Below are 26147 nucleotides of genomic sequence, written 5' to 3' on the forward strand. Positions count from 1 at the left end.
ACGCACTTCAGGCAAGACTGTGAGGTTTCCAGCCAAGTGTTAATCCAGAAGGAACGGACTCTACAGCCTCTTTCCTGAAGACCAGAGAGCACCCAACTTAAGAACTTGGTTGGCACAGAGAGAATCCAGCCCAGTGGAGGGGCAGGTGGAATGGCATCACTGCAATACTTCATCCACCTGGTGCGGTTGGAAAAGAAGAACCTTCGTGTACAAGCAAAAGGCCTCAGCATCTTGCCTGGGTCATCCTGACCCAGAACTCAGTGCCAAGAAGCGGTTAGTTGAGGGACTGGAGATGCTGGGAATCTATCCTTCTGATCCTTGATTATGGCTTATAAATGCACTGTTTGGTGAGCCTGGGTAATTAGTGTTTGCATTAAGCAGTTACGGGGTTAAGTGCTACCAGGGGTTTGATCTAGGCTGACAGAATCTGAGCTGCAGAGTGGGGTGGTTGCCTAGCAACAACACCTGTAGCATATTAGGCAGCCAGTCAGCTTTGTCAACTCTGAGCAGAGGCTTTGTAGAGCAGAAGATGGGGGTGGAGAGAGGATTTGGGGGCAGAAAAATGGAAAGCTGGACAGTGAGCTTCAGGATGGAAGTGCTTCTTGTGTGTGTGTATGTGAGCTCCACCAGAAGAGTTTTATGTCCATTCTTCTCAAGGAGGAGGCCGGTAGACAGCCCCAAGTGTGAGGCCAGGGGATGTGTCCTCAGTGTTGCTCTCTCTTATGTCTTCCTAAGACCCTCAGGCCAGCTGCCCAGTGAGCCATTACCTCAACCAGACCCCCTTCTCAAATACAGTATCTTGCATTTGAGGGAGGGCAGGGGAGATGGTGCAATGCTTTTGTAATTTTGCTTTCAGATTCAGAAGGAATGGGGTGTTTCTGTTGTCTTGCCTTCATGGAAGAGGTCCCTAGAGAACAGAAGCAAAGACCCTAAGAAGGTAAAGTCTTTCTCACCACCTTTCTTGCACATTTTCTCACCCATTCCTTTAGACTCCATCTCATTTATGCCTGAGATATGAAGAAAAGATTTGGGGAAGGGAAGGGAGCATAATAAAGGTGTTGCTGCTGCCTGTACGGAGTGCCTCGCCGGCCCCCTTGACTTTCTCCAGAATTCCCAGGCTGCCTCTGAGTGGGGACAGAGGGACTGAGACAGGGGTGTACTAAGGGGAGGTGGCCATTCAAAATGTCATGTCATGTCTACTCCACATCTGTCTTCTGTAAGCCAATTAGCTTTTGGCAAATAGCCGTGCTAAGACTCAACTTTCTTATCTGTAGAGTGGGGGATAATCATATCTGCCTACTTAATCTTGGAAGATCACAGTAAAAGCATGTTATAAAAGCAATAAATCTTTCTACATGCATAAGGAGTTACAAAGAAGATGCCAATATATCTCCTGTTTTGGAATGGTCTGAGCTGTTTGTCGTTTTGCCCAAAGCAGAGGGGAGAGGAGCAGCCGCATGCTGTGTTGCTGGGTAACTCGGCAAAGGAAGGACCCTGAGCAGAGGCCTATTCAACTCTCCTGTTCTGGGTTCACTGGTTCAAATCCAGCCGCAGACCAACCGTTACCATAATCACTGGGTTTGGAATTCAGAGAGTGTGACTTTCAGAAGACCTTTTGCTTATCTGTTACCTGCGAAGTTTGCACCATGCTCTTATGCGTGCAGTTACAGGAGGAACCGAGAAAGGCGAGACTGGAGAAACTGAGTGTGCACCAAAGCATACATCAACGCACCTTCCCAACCTCGAGCCAAGGTCTCTCCTTCCAGACTGTCTTAGAAGGCAGTTTAAGGCCAGAGGGGCGCGTGTTGTTTGAGAAGTAAACACTTCTTACTTGTCTACACTGCCTGAGAGTATCCCACTTCTACCTTGGTCCTCCCTCCACCTGGAAGAAAGGAACTCAGACTCCCCTTCCACACTCCACGTAAAATGGCTCCTTCCCCCACCTTTTAAATCATACCACATCGATTAAAAAAAAAAAGATATTCAAAGACCAGCAGATTTGAGGCCCACGCAGGCTAACGTGGCTACTGCGCACCCCAGAAGGCAGCAGGGGCTCTGCACGAAGCCATGGGCTCCTGCCCAGCACCCTGCCCGGCAGACCCCGTCCCTGCCAGCGCAGGCTGTGCTCCCCGGCTCCCCCGCTCCCCGAGTTGTGCTGTTATATTCATGCTCTGGGTTATATTTAACTCAAGTCATAATATTTGGGGGGTTGGAAGCCTGCTGTTTCACCAAGGAAAGCATTTGAATATTCTCAGTCGCAGAGAATTCCAAGGGCTCTGGGAAGAGAGGGAGGCAGTTGCCCGATTTGTCTGACACATGGCGGTCACGTGGCCCCCATTAGCGGCCGACTGAGGAGTGGAGCAGGCAGCCTAAAAGAACTTGTAGGAACGATGAAGAGGAGCCGGTGAGTGATGTCAGCAGGAGGCTGATGCCTCTGGGGGTCCCAGGGCACTAGCCCCACTCATCCCCACAGGGAGGGAGACTCTAATTAGCAGTACTGCCTGCCTTGTCACCACCCTGCTTCTTACACCTCACATCAATCTGAGGGGGACTCAGAGCCAGAGTTCCATGTCACAGGAGGAGATGCATATCTCAGCTCGCCCTCCCCACTGAGGCTCTCACTTCCTGATGCCTCTGATGAGAAAAGAAACCATCCAAAGGGAGCCCCATCCTGACACTGGGAGTCAAAATTTCTCCCGGAAAGCTCTGGCAAGGCTAGAATTTGAGCAGAGAGTAGGTTGTCCATAAAGCAAGGAGACAGATAATATTACTTTACTGTTCACAGTCTGAAGGTATTCTTGAGGCCTCATCTACCTTCACCTGTTTCCAGATTTTATGGACACCCTGAATATACTTATAAATTCTGAGTCTCTAAGAACATTCTCTGAAAGGCTTTTCTGTATTATGTTATAAAATAAATTTCTCTTGGAGTCTCAAACCCATTCCGTTTGCACCACTTCCCTGAACAATGAAGGGCCATTTGGGCAGGATCCAAATACCATGAGGTAATGCCTGTGAGTAGATGAAGAGTGAGGACAGGCGGGTCTGCCACATGTTTTTTATTATGGTGTCTAGACAGGGGCAGGCCTCAAAGCTCAGGGAGAGAAGGAGAAATGTCAGGTCCCAGGACACCCAACACTTTCCAGTCTGAGGCCCCATGACCGAGCAGACTCCAATCCCCGCACCAGCACGAGTACTTGGCTTGAGACCCGTGGGGCAGTTCACAAGAACAGGTCTTACTGATGCCCTCTAAGGGGCTTTCCAGGTTGGGGGTCCATCACTCAGGCAGTGGAAGAGGGGACCCTCTGCAGTCCGGGGACCCCCTGGTCCTCAGCCACTGTGGACCACCATCTCCTCTCTGGCCTCAGCTAAAGCACTAAAACCAGCATTTGCTTCACATTCATGGGAACTGACATATGGCAGAATTTTTTTTTTTAATCTTCCAAGTTCCCTAGGCAGCTTTGACGTGAATATTAATACTAACATAATTTCATGATGATTAGAGAACACAATTAGGGGCTATTAATAATGACACAAATAATGACATTTAAGGCCTCATTTTAATTTGAGTAATATTCTGTCTGGTGGTATTTAAACAGTTCTGTCTAGCACAATTAGTATAGTGCTAGGGTGAGTCACTGTTCACAGAATCCGTCAGTCCCACCTCACTGACCCACCTCCATGGCAAGGGGGATGGATCAGGGAGACACTGCCCCAAACGGGGGATGCCCCCAGAGGCTTCTGCTCCAGCTGTGGCTTGGCCATCGGCAGACAGGTCCTCCAGGCAGGCAGCCTTGTGTGTGGACTTCAAGAAAGAAGTCCAAATCGGGAATGATCACTGACAACTAGATTGGAGCCCACAAAGCAGTCAGTTGCTTCCTTCCACCCTTAGGAGCCCTACTGTCTCTAAGAAGATGGAAGGACCATTTAGGTTTCCATGTTTTCAGCTTCTTGCATGAAATCATACTTGACCTTCAGAATGTGGGCCCCCTACTTCATCCCAGAAGTCTCCCTACACCCCTCTCCTTCAGTGGCACTGCGACTCTCTGTCATAACCCATAGTACATTTTGTTATAATTACCTGTTTTCTCAGCCACCTTCCCTATCAGGCTGCTTACTATTTGAGAGGTGGAGTTGTGTCTTACTTGCTTTTAAACGCTCAGCTCCCAGGCTCATAGAAGGCTTTCAGTAAGTATTCATTGAATGAATGAATGAAATGAGTGATTCAATAACTGAGAGTTCTGCCTTCCATCTTCCGGGCATGTGTTTGGAGCTGGTATCCCATTACAGCATCATACTTGCAAAGCTCTAAACTGCATCTTTTGGGTGTTTTTGACGATCAGTAAACATTTGGGAAATGACTGGACTGGTTGAAGGTGTGCACAGAGAGGAAATGCCTTTGAAATATGAAACTTCAATGGTCAGAGAAAAGAGGCCCTTAGGACCTAAAATAAAACAAGGCCCTTAACCTGTGCACTAACCAACTGGGGGAACATACCCTAGTTTCATTATCTATTTTAGTGGTGGATTGAATTCTCTGTAAAGGGAACTGGTGGCTAAGACTGAACTAAAAGTACAGGTCTGTATAGCAGAAAGGAGTCAAAGCAACAAACTTCCTACTAAGAGAGGGCTGTCAATGGAGGGGGACGGGGAAGGGGGGAGGAGGAAGCTGAAGGAGAAAGGACAGGACAAGGCAAAGGGGGAGAAGAGAGAGGAGAAAGAAGTAAGGAAGGAGGAGAGGCAGGAGAGGAAGAAGAAGGAAGAGGAGGAGAAAGAGGTGGAAGAGGAATAAGAGAAGGAGGACTGGGAGGAGAAGCAAGAGCAAGAGGGAATATTTGTAGTGTTTTCTCATATGCCAGGGACTTTACACTTTACACCCACTCTCTTCTTTGATCCTCTAATAATCCTACCATATATATATATATATGCATATTTTATATATATACACACACATACACTATTATTATTCTCATTTCATAGACAATGAAACTGAAACTTAAAGAGGTTAAGTAATTTACCCGGTCATATAGTAACACGGCTGAGCCAGGCTTCAAATCCATGTCTGATTCCAGAGTCCAGATCTTAACTCCTCCACTGTACTAGGACAGGTGATAGGAGAAAGATGAGGATGACATGGGATGCTTATGACAAAGGATGAGAGAACAACTGCCTAGTGGTACATGATAAACAAGGCAACCTGTTGATGTCCCTTCTACATGGGAATCCTGAGGTCTGTGTAGGGAGAGAAATGGCAGTCCACTGGCCAAGGACCAGAACAGAGTGCCCTGGAGCTGGCAAGGGCAGAAGGCTGAGCCCTGGAGTGGGCAGTATTGGACAGGCCTGAGGACACGGTTGGCAGGCACCCGGCTCCAGCACAGGCCTACAGTACTTAGGCAGAGGGCAGCAAGGCTGCAGAGGTCCGGGCAGAGTCTGTGAGCAGCGGGGGAGGTTAAGTGGAACTTTTCTGGGCAATTGACTCTGTCTGCCCATAGGACCCCCTGCCAAGCCCCGGCAGGCCACAGCCTGACATGCTGCAGCCTGCCTGGAGTCTGTCTTGCAAAGGCAGAGCACCTGGTTGACAGTAGGCTGGCCATTTTGTTATAAGACTTGCCCTTCAGTTGCAAGCCTCCTTCTGTTGGAATCCCTGATATGTAACTCAGGGAACTATGAGAATCGACAGTGTTGGTGACGGCTGCAGCAACGCAGCCGACAGGCAGGGTGGTACTGAATGGAGGATGGAGGGCTCAGGGGCTCCAGGCTGAGCCTCCCTGCTCACCTGAGGCCATCCAGCTTTCCCCCATGTCCCTTCCGGCAGCTTCTCAGTGCGGGGAGCTGGTATCCATCACACACCCTGCAATGCCACGTGCACTCTATCAGACACAGGTGGTAAGTTCAGAAGAACACTGGGTTTCTCATCAAAGGATTTTTGTAGCAGCCCAAAGCCCTTGAAAACCCCAAACTGATGACTCCTTACTTTTCTCTTCCCTAGGCACAACACTTGTTTTCTGCTCCTATCTACCACTATCACCCCAATCCTCCTCTTTCCTCTCGGTTCCCACAGCCTGGGGGGCTCTGCCCACCCATCCCTCACGCTCACCCTTCCCAAAGAGGTCCCATCAGCTTCTCCGACAGAAACCTAAGACCCTGGTGCCCTGGCCTTTTGGGGAAGGAGCTGTAGAGGGCATGTGGGCACTTAGAAAGAGGCACAGAAGAGTTGGCGCTCAAGGGCAACTTGGAGATCGGGCACCCCAGTACCCAAAAAGGGGCAAGGAAGGAGAGCAGCCACCTAGAGACAAGCTGGGTACCTGGTTAGGGGCCACTGCCTGTGTCTGCTCTTCAGGCTCTTGATTGCTTTCCACTCTTGTTTAATACACATTTAAACCAAACTTGGCATCTTCCCCCAGTCACCTACAACTTCTAATAGTGCCGTAAGTTCTATGACTGACATCACTGCTGCCCCATTATATGGGGCCATTCCTAAAGCCACCCCACCCCAACCCCAGGAGCAGAGCACCGATTCCACATCCGCAGTGTTTCTTACTCTTCATTACCATCCTCATAACTCTAGGTCAAGTCACTAGGTCCCCTTGCCTAGACAATTACAGTAGCCTACTAACTAATATCTGGGCCTTCTATCTCTCTCCCCTTCAACCCCTCTCTACTACGATCAGAATTAAATTAAATTCCCAGAGTGAAAATTATGCTTAGCATTTACTGAGAACCTACTATATGTCAGGCATTATTCTCAGCACTACACATGTATTACCTAGTTGATCTCTACAAGAATTCCAAGTTAAGCACTATTTATCACTCCCATTTTAAAGATGAGGAAGTCAAGGCCCAGAGAAATTAAATAACTTGCCCAAAATTAACATAGCTAAGAAATTATGAAGCCAGATCCCAAATCTCCACTCTTATAAGAATAGCAATGAGCCAAATATATTTCCACTTCCCTCAAAATTCTCAGGGGCTGACCCCTTCACCAAATACAAATTCCAACTCCTGAGTAGTCAACGCCTTCAAACACCTGCTCTAACCCACTTTCCTAGTCAGTGTCATCCTCTGCCCTTATGTTTCAGCGAAAGGGGCTAATTTTTTCCCCTATGCAAAATGCAGCCTCGGGTAGCTTGGTTTTCAGTATTCCTTCTCCCTGAAATGCCCTGCCTTTACCCCATCTCTACTTCCCCAGATCCCTCCCTCCTCATCCACCCAGCCCCAGTCAAAAGTCGGTTTTGTATAGACCAGAAAGAACAGGAAGCAGGGACTCGAACAGACACTTGCTTACCGATCTCCATAGCAGCATTGTTCACAACTGTCGAGAGAGAAGCAACCCAAGTGTCCAACAACTTAGGTATGTGGTGCATACATAAGATGGGATATTATTTACTGTAAAAAGGAAAGAAATCCTGATGCATGTGACATCATGGGTGAACCCTGACAGACATCATGTTGAGTAAAATAATCCAGACACCAAAAAACAAATATTTTATGACCTCACTGATATGGCATAACTGAAATAAGCAAACTCATAGAGTCAAAAGCTAGGATGCAGGTTACCAGGGGCCAGGGTGGGGGCAGGGAATGGGGAGTTAACGGGTACAGAGTTTCTGTTTGGGTTGATGGAAGGATTTTGGTAATGGATGGTGATGATGGGAGTACAGCATTGTGAATGCAGTTACCACCACGGAATTATCTACCTGAATGTGGTTAGAAGGCGAAATTTTAGGTTATCTTGTTACTAGAATAAAAAAACTTTAAAGAGCTATAGGACTATATAACACAGAGAACCCTAAGTAAATGATGGACTACAGTTAACAGTATAATTATAATATTATTTCATCATTTGTAACACAGAAGCCACACTAGTCCAAAGTGTTAACAACAGGGAAAACTGTGTATGAGTGGGGCAGAGGGGGTGTTTATGGGAACTTTGTATTTTTGCATGATTTTTCTATAAATCTACAACTTCTCTAATTAAAACATAATAATTTTTTTTTTTTTAAAGAGCCAGCCCTTACCTTTCTTGAATTCCTCTTAGGAGAGCAGTTTTTTACAGTGGGAAGAGCATGGGCCTAGGACATACTGGCTTAAAATCCTGACTATTTTTCATTATTGGTTCTGTTACCTTGAGAAAGCCAATTCATCTCTGAACATCAGTTTCCTTGTCTTTTTTTTTTAAAAAAAAAAAAAAAGGGTGATGATAAGAGGACTTATCTTCAAGGGTTTTGTGAGGATTAAAAGAGGTGATTTGGGGAAAGTACCTGGCACTTAATGGGTTCTCAATCAAGGTTAATGGTCTGTCCCAAGGCTTCCTGCCTTCACAGCACCTATCACTATCTTCCTGGCCTTTTACCCATTTGGGTCCTCCAGGAGACTGTACGTTACTTAAGGGCAGGTATTCTGTCCAGTTGTCTCTGAATTCCCCCAGATAACTTATCAAGAGCCCTGATTTTGTTGGGGCTCAATAAATGCTTTTGATATGAATCATTTAAATTTTTAACGGGTTTCAGGGTGTTATAGAAGGGACTCACCCATCAAAGAAAGGAGATCAAAGTGAATTTTGAATTCCTTTCTACTGTGAGAATCCAGAATTCAAACAATCTCTTCCCTAGAGAGACTTGTGCAAAACACAAAACTCTTTCCCTATTTTGTATTCATTATTATTAGCATTATCAATTTGAGGTCACACTGACTTCAGATCTGTTCTACCCACTCACACTTTGCTCCTCCAAATTGTTTTTTCCAGGGGCCTGGCATTTCCAGTCCACACCAGGAAGCTGAAGTTCTCCTGCAGCCCCAAAGCACTGGTGGGAAAGCCAAGCCAGCAAATAAAAACGTCACTCACTCTTTTTTCGGTGCGTTCCTCTCATTGGCCTTCCCCACCACATATAATGAGAAATTCTTTTTGCCCAAATATTGTTTGAATTTCGAATACACAATTTCCCCAGGGGTGACCAGATGAAAAGAGAAATCTAGTTTGCAACATCAGACCTCTACGTGGAAGTTGCATTGAGCCAACACCGAAACTAAATTTTTATTGAGCTCCTTGAAATGACAGGAGCACATCAAGGCAACCAGACTCCCTTCCCACTGCAGTGTGCTTAAATTATTTTAAGTGAACGCCAAGGAAGCTCCCTTCAAGGAGTGAGGAAAGAAGAAAAAGATTTTAAACACAGTGGGCAAAAATATAAATCCGCTTGGGAGCCTAACCTTTTTCTGGCAATGGCCCCTGCACGAGATTTCTTACGCTCCTCTCTGTCCAGGTAAGGCTGTCCACAGCAGGGGTTCTTAAGCAGGGGTCTAAGAGCCCCTAGGGCAATGATTCTCAGCCTGGGCTGCATTAGAATCACCTAAAAAAAAATTAGAAAAAAATACCAGTGCCCAGATACCACTCTGAATCTGAATCTCTAAATGTCAGAGCTGGGACCTCAGAATTTTATAAAATAAAAAATCTCCCAGGTGATTCAACTGTGTGATACCGATCAAAAGCGGTTGGTTCTCTGCCCTCTGCACTCAAATGACCAATTCCTGAGGCACCGGGGTTTCTAAAAGAGAGTTTATTGCCAGGCACGAAGCAGGAGATCAGATGGCCTGTCGGCCTAAAAATCTGTCTCCCCCAACTGCAGTGACTCTGATAGTTTTATAGTTATCAAAAGGTGAGCAGGTTTTAGGATAATGAGCCCAATGGCATGAGCTGACAAGGTTAGAGATGATCTAATTATTTAGCATGTGCAGACTGATTACATGCTTAGTCACTGAATGTGTGTAAGAAGACAGCAGCCTTAATACGATGATGGGTGTGATTTTTACTGTTATAATGAGGTATAGGTCACTTGGAGGTTAAAGTTTGAGCTACTGCGCATGTCAGGTGGGCCAATTTTGGTTAGATCCGGCTCCGTCTAGCAAGACAGTTTTAGAATTGGGCTGGGTTAGTCCTGGGCCAATTCAAAGCCCTTCATTAATAAGTATTAAGGACTGTCTAAAGTTGAAAATCAGGATAATGGGGAACAAGTGGGGGTCAGCCACAAGTTTTCTACAATCACAAAATAAAGTCTATATAATTAAACAATCATTGTCAGGAGGTCAAGGCAACTGGATTACAGTTCAGAAACTAACTCTCTTTGGTTATTCTAATATACTAGAAAGTAAAAAGAAATATCTATATATAGATTCAATAATCATAATCATTTGTAAATCCTGCCTTCTCGGTTACATGTGCAGCCAGGTTTAGGTTTATCCCTAGGTTTGAGAGACAGGAACTTCTGATACCGCAGGTTGGTTTCTGTGTGCCTGGGAGTATGTACACTTTGCTGGAGTGAGGTGCCATAACTTTCAGATGCTTCTCATAAATATCGACAACCAAAAAAAGGTTTTGAATAGCTGCATCTCTCAGGTTGCTTCCACATGGGAAGTGATATGCATCTAAGATTTTGTTGCTAAGGGCTCCTTGCTAATCGGCAGAAAAAAAGGCAGGTCCTTCGCTCCTTGTGAAATGGCCCCTACTGATCAGAATCCAAGTGGTAAGAAGCTGTCAAGGGGGAACCCAGGGACACTGAGAGGAGACAAAAGACCCAGGGGAAAAAATAGAGGGGGGTGAAGTTGCAGGAATAAATTGGGCACTCAGAGCACTTTATTATTTAGGCAGCTCTGCCTCCGACTCAGCTGACAGCTGTGTCCAGCTTGGCCTCTGAATCTGGACTTCAGAAGCCAAGTTCAGAGAGGGGCGATTGCCCAGGATCTCTTATTTCGGGAGCTTCGTATTCGTGGCTGACCAGCACACTCCATAAAACTCACTTGAGCGTCCACTTGTAAATGTACATTGGGGTGGCTGGGGGGAGACAGATGGGGGAAAGCAAAAAGATGGCCCTGAATAGCATCCACAAGACTGGAGAGCACCCTTGGAGCCTGTAGTACCATCTGAATTCGAGCTCCATAAATCCAGAGAGGGCTTAAGGCTTGTGCAAATATCTAACCAGAGCTGAAAGGGCAGGGGAGGGAAATGCTCCATTCACTAGCCCCCAGCTGCCTTCCTGGAGACCAACAGGTTTTGAACATCACTTGCTACCCCTCCTGCCTGCCTGCCTTGGGCCTGGTTGCTGAGTTCACGCTCTGCCAGGGTTCGGCCAGCCCTGCCTCCAGCACTACCTTTGCCAAAAGGCAAGAAGGCCCACTTTGGGGCTTTCCAGCCCCAGGTCTAAGTGCTCAGCCCCGCTCATGAAAGGCCCCCCTCTCCCTCTCCTTCCAGCCCTGAGCTCTAATTTATCCTCCCCTTTGATAACCAACTCCAAACACATTCCGTGAGGCAGGGCCATCAGTTGCACAAAGGCCTGTGCTCTCCGGGCTGAATGCAGCACTTCACTCTTGGGGGGATTTCTATAGAAGCAAAATCCACCAAACAAGCTATTACACTCAGATCAGACAATGCCCGAGGTTACAGCGAGGAGACCAGCGTTAATGACTCAGCTAGCAGCGGGCTCCTCTATTTTGAAGCTCTACCACAGCGTGAGAGAGCAACCCGCTGCCCTTCCCAGCCTCTCTGCCATATCCCTCTCCTCCTGAAAAGCTGACCCCCGCGTCTGCTGCTTCTCTCAGTCCTGAGGGTTGATTCCCCCTCGGCCCGCTAAGACTCATTCCCGATTCCCTGTGGAAATCTTTTGCCTGGGAAAAAGATCTGAGGAATTCACCCCAGTCTAGTGCCCTCTCTCTTCTTCATTCTAAAGATGAGAAAGCAATGGTAAAGGTTGAAAACCAGTCAGCTGGTGGCAGAGCCGGGATTAGAACCCTGGTCTCCTGACTCATTAAAATCTTATTAGAACTGATATAACTTAGATAATGCACCTAAAGCTCTTCACATAGTTTCACATGAGAGCACTCAATAAATGTCAGTTATTATTATTTATTGTGGTAGTCATAGCATCATTTTTTAATATAATTCATTCAATCATTCATGGAGTTGAACTATATCATGAGCCAGGCATTCTGCAGGGTGTAGGGCATAAAACAGTGAATGTGACAGGCCCTGCCTTCATGGAGCTTACATTCTAATAATGGGAGCTTCAAGTCTGTCAACAGGCAATTCGTATATGGGAAGGAACCGATAATAAAGGAGTCCATTTATAAAACAGCTAATCCAGACTTGGGGGCACAGTGAGGAAAAACCAGTGGCTCAACTGAGAGCAGGCAGGTGAAGGGAGTTGGGAAAGAGAAAGACACTTTGGCACAGAGAGAGATTTCTAGACGAAGGGGATAATCTTATGTGCAAAGCTGTAGAGGTAAATGAGGGTAAATTTTTGCACTGGGGAAAATTTTTAAGTCATGTGACAGGATCACGGGGTGTGATGGCATACAGATCGGTGATGCGGGGAGGGAGGCAGGTGGCCATGAGAAATAGGCACAAGTCCTATCTTAGATCACACCGCAAGCCATCAAGGAGTCTGAACTCTATCCTGAAGAGTAAGGGAATGAAATGATCTGTGGACATCTGAAAGATTGCAAGGCCTATTGTGGAAAATGGACTGGAGGGCGAGCAGTTAGCAGATCAGGCTGCGACCCCAGTTCAGTGCTTGTCCCCTGTTGCATTTTAACACATGACTTAGTTCTAACCTTGGGTCAGCAGGTCAGGCCCACCAGTAAAAGAAAGCCTGAAAGGGGAAATGGATGGAAAGAACAGAGTCGTGGCCATGGAGTAAAGAAGCAAGTTTCCGTGGCCACTCAGTTCATGGCCCCCCAGGCCTGCAGAACCACAGAGCGGAACTAAGTTCTTCTCCACCAACCAGAAGTGTCACCTTGGACAACCATTTCCCCATCTGTACAATGAGGACATTTACGAGGTCACTGGTAAGCTGCCTAGCAGTTTGTAACATTCTGCGGTTCCAAATATATACCAGACATTTTAATTCTAAGATATCTTGTTGTGCCTCTTACATTTATAAAATCAGAACAAAATGAATTGCATTTTGTAATAGAGGAAAGACAGTTCATCTAAATCAAGTGTCCTGCCTGGTAATTAACATTTCTTCTGAGTTCTCTGCATTCAGTTCAGGAAAAGCCCTTCCCAACTGCCAACTTTGATACTGCACGTAGAAAGGTGGCTGGGTGGTGTGTTCTGAGCTACTCTGCCTTTATTTTTGACCCTCTTTCCCAGGTCCTCTCACCCCAGGTCTGCAAGAGTGAGATTCTGCAGAGAGCCACGATACTGCCTACTTACCCAATAGCTCTGGCAGCCACTAAGGTAGAGGCCAAAGCTCCAAGGGCTTGAGACAGATGGACCAAATTAAAAAAAAAAAAAAAAAAAAAAAATTCAGGCTTGGTGGAAGAAGAAAAAACCACCTCTGAGCTGTTTTTTTGGCTGGAAAGTGCTTTCCATCCTGTTGCTTTCAGACGCGAGCAGCATAGCATCCAGAGGCTCACAGCTGCATGGAACAATTCAAAAATTGCCTTGTTGGACTACAACGTGCCAATTTTTCAAATCTAGAGCCATTTTCACTATTACAGTCTATGCAGCCTAAGCTGGGGGAATTTTCTTCTGGGAGGGAAAATTGATTCCGAGGTTACCATTAACCCCCATTAGCACAGCATGCCCCGTTCCAAAACTGTTCTTGGGAACCAAGGAGGCCAGAGGAAGCTGTCGAGGCCCACGGCGAGGTTGGTGCCCAACATCACGGGTGCTAACAGCCAACGTCCATTAGTCCAGTGTCTCAGGACGGGCATAAGAGTGAGTGAGACAGAGTGAGGAGAGGAGAGAGAAGGGGCATAATGGGATCTGGGCATGTGTTTTTCCAGGAATTCCTAGGCTTCGGGAATTTGCTGGCCTCCTTCCCTCCATATGGGTAGACTGGGGACTTGTATGAGTTGAAGGGCAGGGGTCCAGACTGACACCGGTAATAGAGCCTCTTCATTGTGATCGGAAGCCCTCACTTATCACTGTCCTTTATGGCAGGGTCCACAATCTGCAGAAGGACTGTTCTGGCCTGGAGGCTGTCCATCTCATGTCCATTCCTTGTATTCAGCTGCTCAAGGTCCTTGAGGACACAGAGCTATGAGGCAGCTGGCTTTGTCCATCCCAGGCGCTCTAGAGGGAAAAGGCTTCCAACACATTCTTAACATCAGCAAGGGCCAGGAGGCTTTGTTATGGAGTGTGCTGTCACCTCATCTTCCCAAACAAGGAGCAAAGACCCCCAGTCCAGCTGAGGGAAGGCAGTGGGAGCAACCACCGCTACAAAACAAGGGGAGGAAAAAAGACAGTTGTATGGACAAAGGGGACAACAGGTTTAGAGAGAGGGACATTCAGATCAGACAAGTATCTTTTTTTTTTTTTTTAACATTCTGATGACAGAGCAGTAGCATTGGTCGTGAATCCAGAAAGCCCAAGTCCAAATTCTCTGCCCCTTGATGTCGGGAAAGTTACTTACCCTTTCTGAGCCTCTGTTTCTTCTCCTGTAGTCTAGAAGTAGAAATAATCACCCTGTAAGTTTCTGTCAGCATTAAATGAGATAATATAACAGAGACAAATACTAGTTGCTTGACAAGTGTTTTTTTTTTTTTCATTAAAATAAAAAACATAAGGAAGCCCATCGTCCATTCCAAATGGCCTCTCCCTTGTTCAGAGTGACATAACCTGGCACTCCTTGCCACACCCTTTGTTTCAGGACGTGGGTACTGTGGTACCTTTCACTGGCTGGGAACTTCAGAAGTTCCTTTCCCCTTCCTTCCTTTCTTTTCTCTGAGCCACCCTCTACCCATCCCTCTTCAGGGATGCCATCTGCTCCCATTGCTGCCCCTCGTGCCAGGAGTTATCTGTCTTTGGAAGAGAGTTGCAGAGGAAGGCCTCAGTGATGCTGGGGGTACGGGAGAGAGGCAAACAGTCCAATTCAGCCTGACTTCCTTCATTCCCCCAACCTTTAAAGCCTCTGCCATGTGTGGGAGGCAGTGCTAGGCGTCCAGTCCCACCTTCCATGGCTTGCCAGCAGGAGGGGAGGCACCAGATGCAGACAAAGATCATTATAACAATACCCTGATGAGAGCAGGACCGGCACACCCAGATGGACAGAGGGGGTCATGCAGAAGGAGGCCCACGGAGGGCGCCCCCAGGAGCAGGCACGGTGGTTGCTTCTGTCCCCTGCAGACACTGGGAAGTTGACCTCCCTTAGTCATCGGTTGATTTGTGCAAGAGGGGAGGGGCGCTCGCTGGGCTAAGTGCTGACGGGACATCCCTGTCAACACAATGTTCCGCCTGGCCGGGCCTTCATATATAAAGATATTTAATGAATTAGTTAATTAATGAGAGGAGTTTGATTGATAGATCATATGGCGCTCGCAGCAGGGTGAGTCTGACCCTCGATACCACCGCCTCGGCTGCAATCCGTCCCCCTCATTGGTCGGGAGAGCGCTGTCGCTCTGGCAATTTGCATGCATTTAATGTAGCTCTTTAATAGGATGTAATGTTAGCGAAAGCCAAAAGCGCAGCAGCTGTAACTTAAAAGACAGCCCCATTACTGCAAGCCTTATAATTAGGGTAAGAGGGAGACTCGGTCTGCCATATGTTAAACCCTTCTGAGGTTAATAGCTCTTTAAGATTTTTGCAATTTAAAAAATTTGCACTTGAAGGATGATGACAAGGCTCATCAATGGGGCGCCTCTCGACCAGAGGGAAAGGGACAGGAGGATCCCATGCCCTCCAAGACCCCTTCCCCAGGGACAAGGCGAAGTGGTCCCTTAATCCTGCCACAAGGCGCCCTGTCTGCTCTCCTTCTCTCCTCTCTCCACCGGCTTCCCCGACTCCGGCCCCATGAACCCCAAGATTCGGTCTCAGCCTGGCGAAATCGGATCTCGCCCCACCTGTGTCCCCGCAGTCCCCCGGGGGCACCTCCCCTCCCCCAGCTTTCGCGGGGCCCTGTATCTGGCCAGGGAGGGCGGGCGCCACGCGCACTGCGCGCACCCAGGGCTGGGAGAAGCGCCGTTGTGTGCTTACCTTGCAAAGTCCCGGGCAACTCCAGAGCAATTACGGGTCCCCGCAGGTTACCTGACGCTGATTGCACAGTCGGGGCCCGAATCAGGGAACACGCAGCAGGCACCGCCCGGGGGGAGGAGAGGAAATCACCGTGAATTTGCTAGGTTAATTTCCTGGCACCTAGGCCTTGGGGATGTTTGCCCGGGGCGGAGGATTGGAGGACAAGCGTGGGTTCGAGACCTTTCCTGGGCCCGTGCACGTGGCTGCTGCCCCCTGCACCCCAGCCGCGGCGTGCCACCGGGAGGCCTCCCGCCCAATCACCAAGTGTCCTGCTCCACCCTCCCGGCCTCTGGTGTCTTTCCCTAGTCCGGGGACGCGGGGTGTGGGGGCAGTCACGGGGAGTCGCTGTAGAGACAGGAGTTGTCTCTGGGAGGAGGGAATCGCCTCCTCCCGTTTGCAGCCTCCCCCTAGCCCGCGCCGGGCGGGAAGCTGAGCAGAACTGTCCGCGCTGCGGATTCTCTCCCCCAGGAGTTCTGCAGCCCGCTTCCTCCCCCTTCCCCCCCACTCCCCCACTCCCCCACCCCCCACCTCGCCACCCCCGCACCCCGACTTCCTCACGGAGCGCGTGGGTGTGGGACCAAATTCCTGATGACAGACCCTCCAGACAAAACAACAAGGGAGGAGAAAAGGGAGGAAAAAAAGTGTTTTTTTTTTAAAGGGGGCTCTTGTTAAAAGGAAATTATAGAAGCGATAAAATTACTGCTAATTGCACAATTATCTGATTATCGCTGGTACCAAAAATACATGAGATTCTTTCTCCCTCCCAGCCACTTAAAGAATTCTCAGGTTGTCAGACCTGGAAGGAAGGATACAGTTCTCTCTTGTCAAAGTTGAAAGGACCAAAGGATATGGGGAAGGGGGCGTGTGGATGAGAGTAGCAGGGAGAAGGTTCTGGAAGTCAAACGTAGATTCCCCAGAGAGGAACGGGAAAAAGTTTAGGACAGTGTGGGGAGGAACTGGAGTGGAGGAGAAAGGGTGGTGGAAGACAGCAAGAATGTAGAGTTGGGTGAAGTCTGTAAATCAGTGAATTATATTAAAAGGGCTTTAGAGATCACAACCCAGCATTGGTGTTTGGCGAGGTCCTTAGAGGCCATATGTCCAGGTTCTTAGAAACTAGAAAGGGCGGGTGGGAAGGAGGAGGTGGAGGCAGTTGTTCAAACCTCTCATTGCCTTTTTTGGGACAAAGACAATGATCAGCTTCTGTGTCTAGGGTGGAAAACCCTTCTTTTGGAATACAAATGATTTTTAAATGCTGCTATTGGTTGCTGCTAAAGTAAACACAACAGCAACAGCTAACTTCTGTTAGTGTTTTACGGTTTATAAAGACTTCTCCCCTCTGCTTTCGCACATAATTCTCTCCCCTACCCTGTTCTGTAGGCACCTCCCCCACCTCCCCATTTCGAATCAGTTAACCAGGAGTCAGGCAATGGAAAGAATGCCCCAGAGGTTTTACAACTTGAAATTGGAACACCAAAGATTCCAGGTCCAAGGTCTTTGCCCTAAATCTCAGAGCTTTTCTTGGGGAAAGGGGCCAGGGCTTGGGGGATTTCTCTGCATGGGACAGAGGACACATAGAGAAGGGACTGAAGCTACATTTCATTATTTTCTTTACAGTCCTTATTTTTGAAGTCAGCAGCTCAGGCACTCTTTCCGCTCTGATGTGGCCCAGTCATCTGGAGCTATTTTCCCACGGGAAGGTATTGCACTTGGTGCATCAGCCTGCATTGTCACTTTCAGGTCACCAACATCGGTGCCTCAGCCCCTTCAAGGGAAGAGGTGCCAGCGGGCCTGGAGGCAGAGTCCACTTCCTGTTCTCCCCACCTCCGCACCTCACCAGCCCATCAGAATGAGGAGTGAGACCCTTAGCCTCCCTCCCGTGGAGGTTCGGAGGCTCCATCTCCAGGAATTTGGGGAGTGCTGTGCAGTGTTGAGGGCCACTGCGACCTCCCAGCGGATTACTTGGCAGTCAACCTCTTCCATCGGTAATCACCACATCCCACTCCCCACAGAGCACCGATGGCTGCTTCAGAATTACTATCCACAGATCAATAGCTGGACGGTCACCAGGCCTCCCAGGCACCAGCAGAGCCTTGCTCTGGAGGAGCATGGAGCAGACACACGCAGGAACATGGTTTCCCTTCATTAGGCGGTCGAGCTCTCAGTGAGAGTGAAGCAAGGCTGGAGACTCCCAGGGATGGAGGCTGAGAAGCATTTGGGGAGGTAGGGCATTGATCTGAAGATGAGGGGAAGAAGAGAGAGATGAATTGGCTTAGGGAGCCCTCTCAGAGGAAGAGAGGCTGACCCTGTGTGTATCCGTCTGTCTAACCAGCTCTTAACCTTCTGCCCCCCAACACACACAGAGAAGTTAATGAAAAGAAAACAAACTGGTTTTTCCCATCAACTAACCTTGATAGACGATCCCTTGGGTTGAAGGAGTCAATCTTCAGTCAAGCAGGGTCTCTGAGGCCAGAATAGCCAAAGAGCTTTAACTTAGGGCTATCTCCTGGTAAGATATACCCTACAAAGTTCCCAGGCTATAGGGAAACTCCTTCCCTAAGACCCAAACTCTCCATCAATTCATCAAACATGAGCTCTGGGATACGGATGTTGAGGATATAAAGATGCATCAGACTTAGCCCTCTAAGAGTTTAAAGATTTGTGGGAAAGATAAACACATGCCCACTAGACTCAGAGAATATTAGAGCTTAGAGATCCCCATGTGCAACACCCTCCAATCACACAGAAGAGGAAACCGAGGTCCAGAGAGGCAAAATTATTTCAGCCAGGTTTTACATTATGCAGGTTGCAGGGTCAAGTCTAGTACTAAGTATATCCTGATTCCAGTTCAGTGCTCTTCCTAGCAAAAGGCAGAATGAAGTCAGTGCTAGCTCTCTGACATCTCCTTGACTTTGTCCAGCCCAAACCACCCTCTCCATCTGCTTCTTTCTTCCAGGTTAAGATGCTTGATTAGCAGCTGCTCTTCAACCTTTCCTGCCCAACCTAAGTTTGGGTTTTCATTTCCACCTAGCAGAGGAATTGATAACACCTAAATTATTCCCTTTAAAAGGAAGCGGGTGCTGGCAGTCTTTCCTCCTCAACACCATCTATTCTCAAGCAGGAGATCAAACTGGGAACAGGAAGAGAGAGGAGGCAGAGGTCAGGAAGAGGGATGACAAACCGTAGTTGGAGTTCTTCCTTGGTCCACCGAGGGGAGCGAGGGGAACGCATTTCTTACTCAGCTGTTTGTTTTCTAGGGAGGATGGGATTGGGTATCCCTTGCTGTTCTGCCATGCCAGGCAAGCTTCTACCTCAGGGCTGTGCAGTGGCTGTTCCTTTTTCCTGGACTACTTTTCCAAACCCTGATATCTGCATGGGTCGGTTCTTTACCTCCCTTAACTCTTTGCTCAAAGGTCACCAGGTCAGTGGAGACTACTAGACCCCCTTACTTAAAAGTGTAATATCCTCCTCCCAGCATCCGCCATGACCCTTGCCCTGCTTTATAGGTCTCCTTAACAATTAGTGACTTCTAACTTACATAATCAATGTATTCATTGTTTATTAGGTGCTTTATCTATGCCACCACTAGAAAGCAAGTTTCAAGAGGACAAAGATTTGGTGTGTTTTGTTCACAGTATCCAGAACAGTGCTTGGCACATAGTAGGTGCTCAATAAAACTTAGATAAAGGAATGAATTAAATAATGATTGAAGAGCCTTCAAATATGAGAGCTGGAAGAGACCTTGAAGTGGCACCAAACTCAAACCCTCAATTTGTGTGTAAGGAAAACAGAGGCCAGAGGGGTAAGAAAAAGATTCATGGAGGAAGCAACATTTAAGCTAGACATTCTTCTTTCTCTTTTTCTTCTTCAGCTATCTCAGTTTGTGCATTTACTTATTCATTCATTCATTCATTCAGCATACTTTATTGGATATTTACTACTTATTAAACTTATTAAACATTGCTAATAGTAATAAATATAGACTGTGCTGTTTGTGCCAGACACTTTACTAACCACTATACATCCATTATCATTTAACCCTGAACAACCATATAAGCTTTAGTACTATTATTAGACCCATTTCACAGATGAGAAAATTAAGGTTCAGAGACGGTAAGGGACCTGTGATGCAACTAGAGAATGGAGGATGTGAGGCTTGTACCAAAGTCTGCTTGACTCCACACTTTTATACTGCATCACTACATCTTTTTTACCTCCTACTCTTTTTCTTTTTGTTTCTCATCCCTGACTAAATGGCCCAACCAAGGGGGCAGAAGAGCCAGCCAAGGTCACCCAGAGCTGAAGTCCTTTTGAGGTGGCACCCTGCCTCCCGCAGCTGCCTCACCCGATCCCATCTGCTCACCCCATGCTCTGAGCCCCACTTACAGACACTGGTATAATTCACAGCACCAAGATTGGTCCCTAGGAAAGAAGGCTCATAAAACCTTACAGCAGTTTTATAAGGTATTCTTAGCTTTTACAGGCAGACTGGGCGGCCGTGGTTGGCGAACAGCAAAGTGTCTTGGGTCTATGGGCGGGTCCCACAGTCCCAGAATTGGTGAGAACAGCTCCAAGTTTCTGGTGACGACAGCACTATCCTGTAGCTGCCTGAGTGAATGTGAGAATGAGGATTTTGTCAGCACTTTCACTTTTAATGCTCCCTAGGTAACTTAGGTTGGTTCTGGAGTCACAGATGAGGAAACCGCCAGAGGCAGGACTCAGACCCAGGCTTTCCTCCCTGAATTGAGATTTGACACTCTGTTGCTAGAATTGGCTGGCATGGCACAGATTCTATAGGATCTTTGCTACATCTGCCAACAGAGACAGGTCCCAAGCAGAGTCCTCTCTGGGCAGGGGGCAGAGTCACACAACAGCATCAATGTCATCCCTCATGGGGTCTCAGCTTGGCTCTGCCACCCTCATATCCCAGAGCAGCTTCGAAGTACGTTTCCACAGCTAACAGCCAAGGGTTGGTGGTTTCTCGCCCATGTGTCTGCCCCTAGAATCACAGCTCAACTCCATCACCTCCCTTCCTAGACATTCCTTCCCTACTCTGAAAGCTGCCTCCATCCCCTCATTTCCAGCAGATAACCCTTGTCGGCAGCCAATAATGGGGCTCAGAGAGATGACAATGCCTCACAGCTGTAATCACCTATGATGTCTTATTTATTTGGATCATTCCTGAAATCCTAATGAAAAGTAAGCAAAGGGGGTCTTGTCACCCCTATTTTACAGATAAGAAAACATGCTCAGGGAGGTTAAATACTTTCCCCCATGTGACACAGCCGAGAAATGATGAACCAGGTCCAGAGTCAGGTGTTGTGCCCCAAGTCCAGAAGTCCCTTCTCGTAGGTGCGTTTCTGTTGGTCCCAAGGTATCTTCTAGTGATTCGAGATGCCAACATTTCAGATTAGGGGATTCCTCCCTAGTGGAAAACTAGAGCTAACTTGCCTGTCCACTTTGTCCCAAAGTGTTGGGGCATGTTTGAGCTTTTGGATCTTCAAGCCTGTGGTTGGATGCTGTTCCTTGGCTATCGATGCTTCACCACCCTCAATGACAACCAGCCCCCACTGAACACAGGTGGCACCTGTAACATCTCCTTACTTGGAACCAAGCTAGGAACCAGTGAATTCTCCTTAGGCCAGGCCTCTTACCATCTTTGGATCACTAAGTTCAGGAAGTGCAATAATCTCAAAAATCCTTTTGTACGACACCTGACCCCTGCAATAACATGCCAACACATGTAGGAGAACATTTACCATGACTTAAACTCCTCTTTTCCTGGAGTTGACACTTGTAAACTGCCTTGTATTGCAGTTAGTTGGAAGGGCTGTCATCTGCCGTCCTGGACTGTAGGCACCCCTGCAGACCCTAAAGCATGCAGTAAAGAGTGTACGTATAATAAGTACTCAATAAATGAGCTGTCCAGTACCACCCTGATTTGAATTTTGGGGGTCAGACTTTCCTGGTCGAAACTCCATGTATGAATCACTCTTCAGAAGTTGCCTGCCTCCCAAACATCCTTCTTTCTCATGGTGTGTGCCCAATGGACTTTTCTATGCTTGACTCCTCATATAGCACCCAGCGCTCCCTACAACTCTTTTGTAGAGTGAACAAGACCCCATATGAATTTGGTACCTCTTGCCCCTGAAGGCTCATCACTCCCTGAGCCTTCTTCACACCCTGTACTCCAGATACTGGAGCTGCCTGAAGTTTCTCCAAGGTCCCAGGCTGCCTCACCCCTCCCTTCCACGCTACTCCCTCACCCCTGTGCTGCTCTCCTAACTGGAATGCCCTTTTCAGCTTCATCTGTCTAACTAACACCTACTGAACCTTCAAGACACAGCAAATATTGCCTCCTCTGTAAACCCTTTCCTGATATACGTCCCTGCCTCTCTCACCAAAGAAATAGCCCGCTCTCCATTATGAGGCTCTCACCATGCACCAATTAAAGAGCAGTCTCTTCTGTGGGCATTTTGAGAGTAAGGACACTATTTCACTTCTCTCTTAATCCACAAAGCTTATCAAAGAGCCTGGTTTGCCATAGATGCTCTATGTGTGCTCACTGAATGCATAAATATGTGAATTAGTGAATGATTGGCTGGCTGTGTGTATGAAGAAAAGAAAACTACACTAATCGGGGAACTTAAAACTTCACCTGCCCTAGGCCTTTGAGAATGTATCAGTAGGCTGATAAGTTTTGTTTGTCCTTTGGATTGACTTTTATTTTATGGAAAGAAGTAGTACTGAGAAAACAAGAATGAGACCAAAGTAAAAAATCAGCGGGATTAAAAAGTATTGGGTACAGTATTGGTTCTCCTTACACCCTTTGTTCCTTGAGAAAGCTGGAAAACTAATACCACAGTGGCTTCCTCCACCAGAACTTCCTCACATCCAGCCTTTGCTACCCTGGTCCACGTGGTTGAGACCAGACAAACCTCCTTTCTAGCAACACCATTGAGAGGGCTGGTCTGAAGTCTCTCTTCTAGCACACACCATGAGAAGGAAGGATGTTTGGGAGGCAGGCAGCTCATGAACAGTGATTCATACATGGAGCTTTGACCAGGAAAGTCTGACCCCCAAAATTCAAATCAGGGTGGTACTGGACAGCTCATTTATTGAGTACCTATTATATGTACACTCTTTACTGCATGCTTTAGGGTCTGCAGGGGTGCCTACAGTCCAGGACGGCAGATGACAGCCCTTCCAACTAACTGCAATACAAGACAGTTTACAAGTGTCAAGAGATGCATTCCAAGTGCTGGAAAGGTTCAAAGAGGGAGTGAGCTAGTCAAGCCCTGGCAACTATCTCCAGCTGAGGCAGGCTATAACCCTCCATATGGCCTGGAGGGTTGCTTTTCCCAGTCAGTTGGGAAAAGATTGGATCCATGACAAGACCTATCATTCTTCTGAAATAGAAGCTATGGCCACACAGTGACTACTCCTCTCCAGGCAGACAGGTAAGATTGCCCCAAGCCTTGGAGTAGGAAGGAAAGGAGATATTGATGCTCCAACCAATCTGGAAAATAAGATAGGGGCTGGGCAGAAATTAAGTCAGGCTTTAGGATCACATAGGCTAGGTCAAATCTTGACTTCTCTACTTAATAGCTGTGTGGCCTTAAAAAAGTTATTTAACCCCTCTGACCCTTCAATTCTCCACCTGTAATATGAGGATGATAATCCCTCCCATCACAGAGTTGTTATGAAGATTAAATAAAGACGTGCATGTAAAGCTTTTAACACAGACCTGGAATATAGTGAAGTACTCAGTCAATAATAGCTGGTATCATTATTACTAGCCCTAAGATTTGCTCGGGTATTCCTTTTGCACCAGTGATTGGTTTATTTGGTTTCCTGGTAGGTCATGTACCACTGGAAGTTTCCAAGTGCTGTTAGGAGGTATCTTATTTCTGAGCCTAGCACTTTAGCGAAGACATCCTGTTCTAGTTTGGCATTGCTGCCAAAATGCAAAAACCAGAAATGGACTGGTTTTTAACAATGGGGATTTATTAGGTTACAAGTTAAAATTTTAAGGCCATGAAAAATGTCCAAATCAAGATACGAAGAAGAGACCTTCTCTGAGGAAAGGCCAGTGGTATCTGGGGTTCCTGTCAAATGGGAAGGTACATGGCAACGTTTGTTGGGTCCTTTCTCCCTGGTTCTGGTTTCAGTGGCTCTCTCTCCTCAGTTCCTGTGGGTCTTTCTCGCTTCGCTGGGCACTTCCTCTCTTATCTTCACAAAAGACTCCAGTAAAGGGATTAGGACCCACCTTGAATGGGCTGAGTCACGTCTCAATTGAATCGCAAAGTCCCACCCGCAATAGGTCTGCCCCCGAAGGGATGGATTAAAAGAACGTGGCCTTTTGCAGGGTACATAACCACTTGAAATCAGCACATACCCCATGGTCCAAAATTATTAGGAATATTTGATACAGAGTTGTCATGAGGATTAAATGAGCTAACGCTATGTGGAAAGCATACAGCAGCGCCTGGCACAGCGTGGGTGACAGTGTAGCATAGAAGTGAAGAGCACAGGCTCTGGAGCCCACCTCTGGGGTTTGAACCCTAGCGCTTCTAGTTCCTAGCTGTGTGACCCTAAGCAAGTTATTCAAGCTCTCTGTGACATGGATTCCTCATCTGTGAACTGAGAACGGTAGTACCAGTACCAACTTCATAGAGGATTAAGTGAGATAATGTAGAGAGAGCACTTAGAGACGTTCCTGGCACTTAGTTCCACGTGAGTGCTTGCTGTCTTTACTCACAAGGCCTGTGGGTGTGTTTGCTGTTGGTGTTCTTGTGGAAAGAACACTGGACTCGAATCCAAAAGACCCAGGTTTGAGTTCTGGTCCCAACAATAAGCAGCTATATAACACTAGGCAAATGACATAACCTCTCTGAATTGCAGTTTCCTCACCTGAAAACTGGGGATAATAGTGCCCATCTCACTTACCTTGTAGGCTTAGTATGAGAATATAAGCACTTTGCAAATTCTAAAGAATTATAAAAGTATAACATATAAATGAAGCAGTAAAGCTGCAGTACATTATTTCAGTATTTTTAATTTGAGGAAAATAGAGAGAGATAAGCATGCATGCTTGTGTAGATGTGGATAATTTCTCAAAAGAAAACTAGTGGGACCTAGGAGATGAAAGCATGGGCTTGAGGACTTTTGCTTTTTTACTTTAAACCTTTTTTCACTATTTGAATATTTTTTAAAGGCATATTTTACTTGCATAATTTAAATTCTGAACATTATGGGTTATTAGCAGATTATCTAGAACTTCAGACACTTTTTTTTTTTCCTGGCTCTGAAGTTGAGAGAAAGAGGCACACAAAGTAAGCCATTTCTCTGTACTTGGCCTGTTTTTCCACCTGTAAAATGGCCAAGCCGTTCTCTTTTCACCTCCCAGCTTTACAAGGATATAGGGAAAGTAAAGAAGCGATGGCCATTAAAAATAAAAATGGAGGCAAACAAAAAGTCCCTTCTTTAAACGAACATATTATCTCAAACCTAAAATCCGTGACCTTCCAGGCCCATCTCAGGCACGGGGATTGGCTCCCACCCACAGCCTGAGAGAAAAGAAAACTGCAACCACTGTCTTTGTCCTGAGCTCTCCATTGGTGCTCACCCTCCACTTGACCCTGCACGTAGCCAGAGCATGCCTGCCCTCCCATCCAGGTCACCCTGCAAGGAACCAAACCTATAAACAGGGGAAAACCAGGCACTCATGGGTCCCAAGTCCTAAGACTTGGGAGCAAACTTCAGAAGACTGATTCCATCACTTCCCTTCTAAATAAGGCAAAAGAGGAGGAGAAAGGAACCCAGGCTGGAAAGGTGATGTGGGCACCAAAACCTCAGCCCCCACCTCATCCTATTTCCTCCCTCATCTCTCTCAGAGTCTCCCTGGAAACTCACCACACTCTTAAAGCCTCATTTCCCTCCAACCCCCTCTTCTGTTCCCTTGGGCAGTGGCTGCTTGGTATTCAAGCCCTGTCATCCCAGACTGTCTCCGTTTGGAAAAGTCTCTTTTTGACCTCTCTCTGTATCTCTCAGTTGCCTTTTGTTGGGGAGGGAGTGAAAAGGAAGGGAGAGAGATCATCTCAGCATTTACCTAATTAGTGGTAATTAGAAGGCAAGGCCC

The 26147-nt window shown here is 47.2% G+C and overlaps 1 long non-coding RNA gene across 2 annotated transcripts in view; it reads right to left on the minus strand.

Moving 5' to 3' along the window:
• The window catches only part of LOC143644194 (uncharacterized), a 28331-nt gene extending 11869 nt beyond the window's left edge, over positions 1 to 16462 (minus strand). The window contains exons 1-2 of one of the 2 annotated variants that reach the window (XR_013156545.1): positions 15971 to 16462; positions 14412 to 14443 (exon numbers count right to left, since the gene is read on the minus strand). This is a non-coding gene — a long non-coding RNA (uncharacterized LOC143644194). The remainder of the gene's footprint in view (positions 1 to 14411; positions 14444 to 15970) is intronic. The other variant, XR_013156544.1, reaches the window with a different exon arrangement.
• Positions 16463 to 26147: the final 9685 nt, after the last annotated feature.

Source organism: Tamandua tetradactyla, chromosome 8 (assembly GCF_023851605.1).
Source record: "Tamandua tetradactyla isolate mTamTet1 chromosome 8, mTamTet1.pri, whole genome shotgun sequence".
NCBI classification, from domain to species: domain Eukaryota; kingdom Metazoa; phylum Chordata; class Mammalia; order Pilosa; family Myrmecophagidae; genus Tamandua; species Tamandua tetradactyla.